We start from the raw sequence: 10,926 nt of genomic DNA on the forward strand, positions 1-10,926 counted from the left end.
TGTATTAAAGCTAAGTAAGTCCGGAATATCGAACCCACAGGACTCTATAAATTACGTTAATTAACTAATTAGACTCGACTTACGACACGACAATTTATTATTAATGTTTTAAGGGGGATTTTTAAACTAATATTAAACTAAGATTAAACTAAGAAAGTAAATAAACAAGTTAACGAGAAACAAGCAACTAAACACAAGATCGAAACCAATCAGAGAAGGAATCCACCTAGGTAAGAATCCCATGTATCAACAATCATCAAGCAATGGACAAATAACATGATTATGGAAACTGATTTCTTAACGTATTCATCTAACAAACCCTAAAGGACCCTTGACTGAATCAAATGAAATCCCAAAGAACAATTATTAGATTATTAAGCAATCAGTTGAATTGATTTCCGCAAAGCCATCAATTAGGGTTAATTAATAGTATCTAAAGCAAGCAATCTTACGAAACACTAAACCCTAGATAACTTGATAAGCTAACATGACATCATGAACATGGATAAACACAATAAGCAAGAATATTGTCACTAACTATCCTAGCATGCAATTGACCAAGACACATGAACAACTCCTCACCTTACAGCTATTGGAATTTAGCAAAGCATTTAAAACCCTAACCAACAATTAACAAGCTTCTATGATCTAATAGGCCTATTCAACCATAATAATCAAAACACCAAGTAAAGATTAAACATGAACCCTAAGATCTAAAGAACACAATCAATAGAAAGCAAGATCCATGTGAAGCAATAGTTAATAATCAGCCAAGATAATAAACACTTATACGCATCATGAAAGCAAAATCAAGTCTTTTACTATTAAATCAACGAAACCATAATCAAAGCATAAGTCCAAAGCAAGAATCAAGTCTTAAACATGTTTATCAAACCTAGATAGACATGAAGTCTAGCCTAGCATCATTATTAAAAACAATCCTAAAAAAGTCTTAAAATAAAGAGGAAAGACATCAAGAATAGTGAACAAGGAACTAAAGTTAGAGCGATAAAACCCATTGCGATTGTTCCTCGAACACCCGGATGAAAGCTCTCTCGATCCTCCTTAGTTCTTCAAAACCTTGGAAAAACTCTTGAAATCGGCTGCCAATAATTGTCCATTCGTTTAGGTTTGCATCCATTATATAATAAACGAGCTGGGCCTTGGTTTAACAAAGTTTGGCTGGTCAGGAGTTCCTAGGCGCCCCGCGAAGGCATCCTGGGCATTTGCCAGGCGCGGCGCCCTCTTTTGGGAATTTTCATTTTTTGCTTTTTCTTTATTATTTAACCATGTTAGATCCCTTTCTTGAACTCCAAGTAACGTTTAGAACCTTCTAGACCTTCTTTTCTTACAAATCACCATCTACATGAAAACAAATCGAAACGCTAAGTGGAACAATCATGTAATCATTAACGAGCAAAACGTACCTAAACTTCGCATGAAAAGATAGAAAGAATTAAGTAAAACATGCAAGACACCAAAAGAGTTAAAACACGATAAATATATAAAACTTAACTTAAAACCTAAATTAATAAAATATAAACAAAACTCGAACTTAAACGAACTTAAAACATTACGGAAACACAACTTTACATTGGATTCGAGATGTATAAATAGACGTATATCAAATAACGAAGGCACGTATAGGCTTAAGGCGAAGTTGGCTTGCAGGCGAAGTTGTTCAGCCGCAGGTTCTGTTTGTTCTAAAACCCCTTACTCGTATTCGTTTCATCGTGAAACCTTGGATATGATTGTACCAAACCCGTAAACGTTCTCATGTTCATTTTCGGATAAAACTTGACCCAGAAGCGCATAAAGTTTGGACCTTTAAGATTAAAACGTTCAAAACTATATCTTAGGGTTTCATTTAATCGAGCCGCACAGGTTTAAGGGTTCATTAGTTTCGTTTTAGCATCAAGTTTACAACTTTAATACTCGTTTAAGTCTCAAGGCTATAACGTTTACAAAAACGTAAACTTTTAAGTTCAAAACATACCTTTATACGTTCGGTTGGTCGCGTTTTGCTTGGTTATCTTGTATCTAGCTCGTATATGAGAGATCTATTGCTATTCGATGTTCGTTGGTCGTTTCACCCTCTTCCTCTCTCTCGGCCGTTAATAATAATAAGGAAGTGTGTGTGTTTTTGAGTGTGTAGAGATTAGGATGGAAATGAATGAGGGTTTAGGGTTTTAGGTTGGTTTAAGAGGGTATTTATACCTCTTGAAGCCCATGGACCTAAAGCCTATTACCATTTAACCCACCTTAATTAATTTAAGTCCATGATCCGTTCTTTACTGGATATTAATTAATTAATAACGCGAAATCACTAAACGTAACTTTCTTTATTTAACATTATAATATTTAGGATGTTACATACTATCACATCAATCATTATATCATACACTTACCACTTAAGGTAAGTATATTCACACTTTACATTGAGTATGCACATAGCCCCGAAAACATAACAAGGAATGGGGCTGGAAACTCACCTGAACTCGGTTATGTTCATTGTTTATGGTTATTCCTTTCTTGAGCTTGCACGGATAATTGTATAATAATTACATGTATCAATTAACTATCACTACTCTCATCGTATTTCTAGTTTAATTATAACCCTTAACGAACCGGGGTCCGGGGGCAGCGCCCCTGGCAGCGGGTTCTAGGGGCGGCAGCCCCTAGCTGGGTCCAAGGGGCTCTGCCCCTGGCTGGGGTCGAGCTGTCAGGTCAGCTTGGAAAACTTTCATTTCTATTAACTGTCTTTACACATTTTTCATTAGGATTTTAAATTATTATTTTATTCTCTAACTTATTTTCTTTAACGATTTAAGCCTGATTCGTTAACTAATTCATTATCTTTCGTGATCTGATTCGTTAGTCTGGTTTGTTATCTTAACATAGCGAATGGTCAGTAACGAACTAACTGATTCGTTATCTCAGCATAGCGAATTGGGTAAGTAACGAATCACTTGATTCGTTGTCTTAACATAACGAACTGGCTGAGTAACGAATCACTTAACGAATTGCTTAACGAACTGCTTCTAGTTCGTTACCTCTTCTTAGCGAATGGGCATAACGAATTATTGGCATAACGAATTTCTTACTAATTCGTTATGTCTCCGCTAACGAACTAGGGTTAGGTCAGAAACATTCCGTGACATCTTATTCCTCGTACGCCACCTTTCCGGCGCCGCCGTGCCCGAAAAACGGGCGGTGGCCAGGAAAGCGTATTTTACCCCATTTACATCGTTTTTCACCGTTTTTCGTCCCGTTCGATTCAGATCCGAGCTAGGGTGACCCCTAAGCTCGTTTTTTGAGTGGTTTATACCCGATTCCATCCGGATCTCATGACTTTGACGGTTAAAGGTGTCGGATCGTCGTTTCGTGACTAAATCTAGCGGGTTTGGGTCCATACAATATCACACTATCATTACCTCGGGTCGAATCTCGGTTTCCATCTTGGTTCGGCTAAAGGAAAGAGAGAAAATGAAGAGAGAGCTTAAGTGTGTGTTTTGGGTGGTGCGTGGAATATGTGAAATGAATGAATTAGGGAAGGAACATGGTTTATATATTATGGATCATGGGCTTAGGCCCATGGTCTTTGCCTTTTCCTTATTAACCCAAGTCTACTACCCAACACAGGCTCATCTCATAACATCTAGTATTATTGTTATCGATCCACTAACTCAATTATTTCACCCGACACAATATAATATATTAAATATTATTATAGAAATTTCAGGATGTTACACAACTTCAAGCTTTAAAAATATCGCTCGTTTAATTAAATTCAATCTGCTCGATTCAGCTCGCTTTCAAATCAAACCAAGTATGAACAAGTCTGTGTTCGATTCTACTTGATTCGTAAAGAACCCTAATGAAAGGTAATGATAAAAGTATAAATTGTATTATTTAATTGAAACGAAAAGAGAAACATAGTGTTTTTTAAAATAATTTTAAAGTGAATTTTAACTATATTTAATGAAGAGTAATAACAACGTAACTACATATATTTTAGAAATCAAGGTTGTCCATATATATTTGATAGGTTACCATTTTATCTTTTGGTTAATATAATACTTCTGTAAATACATATTTTGTTTCATGTGTCACATTTTGTTTTGTTTTAAGAACTCCAAAAAGGTTTCATAATTAATTTGGTAAGTCGTCATTTTATAGTAATTTCAAATGTTTTATTCACTAGAAAAAATAGTTAATTTAGCATGCTTCAGGAAGGGGAAAAAAGAGAGATGAATGGTCATGTATCTCATTTATGGTTTTGATATTTTCTTATAATTAATTAATTAGGATGTAATTTCTATAGATCTAATATAGACATATAGTAAGGAAAAGCGTTTTATAGATAGTTTAATATTGATTTTGATGGGGGGAGAGGCATGATCAACATTCTTCTTGGTTGTGTGGTTAATTTAATACCTTTGGTTTTTTGATTTTTAATAATTCTAACTAAATGTTATTGATCAATAATAATTGTAACTGACTTTATTGTTACTGGTGGTTTCAAATTTAAAAAAAATTGTCATTGGTGGTCCCATGTTAAAAAAACTTAAGGACGTTAAGTTTTTTCTGAATTTCAAACTTATATTTAGGGCTTTTGATCAGAAAGAGGATACGGGTCAATTGATGTAAAATTTAGCCCGAAAGAATGCTCCAAGCGTATTCTATTTTGTTAACCGGAAGTTCAAACACTCAACTTGAAGAACTAATCAATTTGTTTGGAGAGTCGTTTCGAGTTAAGTTTTAAATCAATCGTGTCACACGCCGACCAAAGGCGGCGGAACATGCCGGGGTGCAGCGTGAGTGGACAAATACACATGACACTATTTAAAGTGACAATATTTAATCAACTCATTTTATTTCATAAATCAATAAACAACGCATCTCGTTCATACAAACAAATTGAATACAAGTAAACAATTATATTGTTCGTTTTACTAATATCCTAATAGTCTTTGTAACGTTTTTCGTCAAGTCCTCGAGTCAACAAAAGTCAAACATGTAACATTTCATAAAATAAAGTTTATCAACACAAAGGTTGGTGAGCAATTCATAAGTTTGAGCATATAAGTGTATAGTAATAAAAAGCCACAAAACTTGTATACGAAATGATAAATAAAAGCAATAACTTGGATAAATAGATATCGCTAATAGAAATACGTTAGCGACACCTAGCTATAAGGGGATACCAAATAATCTAAGATTTTATAGTTATCGTTAATTGCATTACGTTAACGACACCTTGCTATAAGGGGTTGCCAAATAGACTAGGATTTTATAGTTCCACCAACCAAAAGCGATAAACACATAGGCATCTCACAATAAAAAGTTAACAATAAAGTCTTTAAACAAAAGTTTGGTTTGATTCGGTTTTCATATCACAATAAGTTCATAGATGGTTTCCACATGCTAAAATATCAAAGAACTTGTATAATAATTTATAAATAATGAAACTTAAGTTTTATAACCAAAAAGTTAACAATAAAGTCTTTAAACGAAAGTTCGGTTTGGTTCGATTTCCATCTCACAATAAGTTCATAGATGGTTTCCACATGCCCAAATATCAAAAAAACTTGTAAAAATGATTTTAGAAACTTAAATCTAACAATAAGCATGTTTAAACAATTATTTAACAAAAACTAGTAAACAAAGTTCGGTTACGGTCTATAGCTACTTACTGTCAAACCGAGGCTAGACTCTTAGAACCCATAACCATGGAACTTGTAAATAAACCAAAATAAGCATAAGTTAAGCATGGTTAGTATGTATAAACAAGTTATAAGTATATATATATATATCAAGGACACGAAGTCCTCCATGAAGCCTTGCCTCACAAGGTCCGAAACTTAACCAACCGGATCCGGATAAATATTTACCAAAGGTAAAAAAGGGTGTATATTATATATATGTTGTGCCATACGCTTCAAGTATTAACAAGTTGATTAAAATGAAAGACTATGATTAGTTTGACTTGAGAAGTCAAACTACCAAGAATATGAAGAACATCCATTGAATCTTAAGAATTGGGAGAGAATTTGGAGTAAGAGCAAGTGTAAAAATGGAGGAGATGGGTGTGTATATATAGGGTAAGGGTCAAAGCTTCTTTGCAAGGTTCTCTTTCATGTTTGCATGTAAATAGATTGGTTAAACAAACAAGCAAAACACAAAACAACAAAATTCAGATTGCTGTAGGTCTGAGGCCGCCACCCGAGGTCTCCCTAGCCTTCATGGCCGCTGGGCGCGGCGCCCATGAGGGTGGGGTTTGGTCAGCTCGTCTTGCGTGGTTCGTTTTGCGTCCCGGAAGTTTGTTTTTATGTAATTTGATCGTTTTAAAGGCGTTTTCGAATCCTTTAAAGGGGTTTTCAAATTGAAAATGTGGGAATGGTTTAGTAACATAAAATCCAATATTTTATATATTTGAAATGTTCGGGATATAAATCAGGCCGGTTTACGTGATAAACGAATATAAATAGAACCGAAATTGACGAATGTCACAAATCGACTAGGGTAAAATGGAGAACTTTGTATCACCAAACTAAATATGTAATCGATTAATTTAATTATTTAACCATCTAATAGTTTACGTACTAATTTGGTATTGAAAACAGAAGGTGCTTCCGAGAGCTCCGGTGGAGGTGTAGTTGAAGAATGGGGCGGTGTCGAGGAGATCTCTGACAACGGTGGAGGTGGGTGGTTGGAGATGGTTGAAGATGATTTGGGTTCTGAAATTGATGTGATCCATTGATGGATTTTGAGATTAAGATGGGTTTTTGATGATGAAGATATTAATAATTGAATTGATAAGAACCGGGATCATGGTTGGTTTTATTGTGTGAAGAAGATGAAGAGTCGATAGTTGCGTTTGGGCGTTGTTTATGACACCCATCAACTCCCGAACCTAAAACCCTACGCGTTTAAAATTTTCGAATATCATTTATTGACAAAAGATTATTATCCATGTTAATTTTATTGAATCATGTGCGTTTATATTATTGGAATATTTTGCAAAGCTAATTTCACGTACTTTATGTATTATTTCATTTAATCAATGTCCAATGGTCGTTTATGTCAAAATCAAAGTTTTTGAAATTTACCTAACACCCTACGTAGTCAAAGTATTGCGCGTTCGTCCATAAGCGTTATACCCATTTTAAGGTAAGAATTATGTTTAAGATATTTCAACTCATAGCTTTGATCCTAGTCAAGGGTATAGCCTAAACCTTGGAAAGTTTATAGATATATTTAAGTTTTTTATATATAAAGTTTACAAAAATAGACGTTTCTTTATTATTAAGAAACAAAAAGTTTTGCATATAAAGGTTATTGTTAATTGACGTTCTTCTAAAGGAAGAAATGTAAATTTTTTTATATACTAAAGATAACTGTAAATAATTAATCAGAAAAACATGACGGACATGTAGTAACTGGAAGGATAACAATACTGGTAGTCCAGTCTCTTGTCTAAGGAAAGTAATTCGTATAAATCCCAATCAACCTCGGGACCTATTTACTTTCCTGTAGGGTTTGATGAGAGTGTTCGAACCTGTTTGCCCAAAGCATGCTACATCAAACGTCATATGAACTAAAAGGCTTTGAGTAATCAAAGTAATTATTTTGAATAATTAATGTTTCTTCTAAAAGAGGAAACATAAAATTACTAAAAACACGATTTCTTCTAGAGGAAGAAACACATAATTTAGATGATTTCTTCTACAGGAAGAAACGTCAATATTAAAATAGGATTTTATAGACTAAAGATCTAAAGTAATATTTTAACAATAAAATATTCAATCAAGGTTTAAAATCTATTTAACCAGAAGCTAGATCATTTGATCTAGATATATTATTAAACTATTATTCTTGAACTATAGATATGAGGTAATCGTTCATTAAATACAAAGAAGTTGTTAACTGAGCAACTCATCAAAAAGGTGAATACGTCCCCAACTCTTTTAAAGTAATTAATTGAGTTATTTCAATGAGTCAAAAGTTTACATGGGATTAGATCCCTAAAACTTTAGTAGTCGCTGGCTCTCAGGCTAGATATACGTTTGTCTGGATCCATACATATGTGGTCAGAGTGTAGGCATACCCAGCCACACTTAGCATCATGTAACTGCTCATTGAGCCGGTCTTTAGGGCCGCTGCGGCTTGACTATGTGATATATTTGGTACGCCGGTCTATAGGGCCGCTGAGTTGTTACGAGTGAAGCTAAAGGTTTATATAAATGATTTAGTATCAGCGTATTCAATAGCAATTCTAGCTGACGTATTTTATAAAACTATTATACAGGTAGTTAGTAGAAAGGTGTAGTAGAAGATGGAGGATATAGCCGTTAGACGCATCTGATGACTCAGTTTGGTTTTAATTATGTAAAAGATGTAAATTAACGTTTGTAGGTTCCTGGACGGATCGTACACGAGATATCCCGATATACACAGGTGCGGAATCCCTGTGTAGATCGTTACGGACGTAGAATGTTAGCTCACGAACACACGTACACACAATACGAACAACCACACGTTATATTGATAACTCAAACCGAGATGCTTACAGACTCACGTCAATAGACTCACACGTAACTGAACTCGATCAACCAAAACCTAAAATGACCAACAGAAAAACCGAGAATAAACAGTAACCCGTAGGTTACTTATATACACGACAACTTCGCCTCAGGCGAAGTTGTCAATAACTTCGCTCGTTGAACAAGTACGCCTAAGCGAACTTGTCAACAACTTCGCTCGGTTAACAAGTTCGCCTAAGCGAACTTGTCAACAACTTCGCTGTTACACAAACAATTACATAAACAATATTACAGACTCGATTACAGACTTTATACATATGAACTACTGACATCTATGCACCAACAGACTCCCCCTTGGCAGTAGCTTCATATCTTGATCTTTCAGCTCTTGTCTTGTAATCCTGTATCTTCATGCGTGCACTCCTTCTCTAACACACACCGTGACTACTCGCTGATATTTCCTTGCTTCATCCTTCCAAGCAGGAATATAGAAAATCTTCTTCTCATTGAGCATCTTCAGATCAGCTTTCGATAAGTTTACAAGATGCATCGGGTCGTACACCCTCAGCACTTCTTGTTCATCTTCGTCTTCCATCACGGCTTCAGCAGTCTGGCAATCAACGTACCACCATTTCAGATTCGTCAACACATCTTGAGGCATGTTCTTCATTGGAACCTCCTTGATGCATCGGATCGGCTTGTACTTCATCACCATCCATGGCTTGCCATCTGCTCTCAATCCCCTCTCTTTATCTTCCACTAACTTCCCTTTTTGAGGCTTTAGAAGCTCAAACTTTTTATCTTTTACGCCTTCTTTCCACACAATCTTCTCAATCATTCTCGCCATATTATTGTCACTTCTGTTTATCAGGCCTAATCTGCCCAAATCTTTCACCTCGCATTCTGGCAACGTGTTGAGAGATCTCAACATTCTCCTGAAGTATTGAATGCCATCATAACGTTTTACCACAAATAACTTGATCTGTTCATCATAAATCCAACAGATTATCCCCTTCTTCGCCTCAGCATAGCCTTTAATGTTATAGCTCTTCTTGAACATGGCTGGAACAGAAGGCTTCTTGGTCTTGACAAACCAATGAGCACAGCCTTCCTTCCACCTAGGCTGCTCCTCCCACTCAGTAGTCTCATCCATCTCAGCCCTCACATCGGCTTTCTCAACCTCAGGGATCTCGTGCTCGACATTCTCTTCCACAATCTCTCCTTCCTCTATCACATCCTCAACAATAATTTCTGCACCAATCTTTTCAATCTCACTGATTGGCAGAACATCTTCATCAAATAATACGTCGTCGCTGAACATGTCATCATCAAGTTCCTTCAGCGCATCGATCACGTCATCCTCCACCATCACTACATCATCACCACCAGCCGCTTCGGTAGACTCCCCCTCAGCTGTGGAAGCCCCAAGAGCTTGTGAGGTTCTTGGCAGCTCACCACCTGCACCTTCCGGTGCATTGGGATCATCGTCTCGGTCTTCTCGACGCTTTGTCCTCAACTCATCTCCTCTACAGCTCATCTCCCCCTGAGATGCCAAGAACGCTTTCAAGGCATCTATGACTTTCTCGTGCTCAGCCAGGAGGGATGCCTGCAGTTGATTTGCTTCCACTAGGCTTTGAATGGTCTTTGACTGCTCAGCTACAATCCGCTCTAGTGAAGCTATCCGTTCGGAGTCAGAACTGGGCGTGTCCGCAGGTGGTACCGTACCCGATACTCCTGCAGAAGTGGTGACCGTAGACTCAACAAATCGTGCTACTACCACCGGTGGAGTACGCGATAGAGGTGGTAGTGACACAATTTCCGGAGCCGACGTCTGGATTGCCGTGACCGATGGAGTGTCAGCCGACGATGTAGCCACTACGGGAACAACCGTAGCGCTTGTAGTCGATACCTGCACAGAGGTAGGAACAAGGGACATACCAGACAAGGCAGGTGGAGCAAAACGTGCAAACCTTGAAGTCTCTCCGGCTCCAACACCCATACCTGTCGTTTCCCTTCTTGAGCGCTTTCGCACCAGCCTCACAACTTCCTCTTCATCTTCTTCCTCATCGTCGTCATCGACAATTCTCTTCTGCTTACCCACTGTTCTCTCATGTCTCACCATCATTTGTCTGGCCTCTTCCATCACATCATCAAAATCTGCTTGTGGACCCGAGACTGGAATATTCTCATGTGGATCAAATCGGTCCATATCAAACAACCCTTGCCCGCCGAACATAGCGTCAAGATCAATCTCAGAAGCTGGCACAGCAGCAGATGCAGCAGTAGATACAGCAGGCGCAGCTGATACAGCCTGGGGTGCTGCCGCCTGTTGTGGTCTTGGATCCCTAAACTCGTCCCCTGCCGCAGGCACATACTCTGG

This window comes from Bidens hawaiensis, unplaced genomic scaffold, assembly GCF_021521415.1.
Source record: "Bidens hawaiensis isolate Kalapana, Puna unplaced genomic scaffold, B.hawaiensis_p1.1 tig00052079_1, whole genome shotgun sequence".
NCBI lineage: Eukaryota > Viridiplantae > Streptophyta > Magnoliopsida > Asterales > Asteraceae > Bidens > Bidens hawaiensis.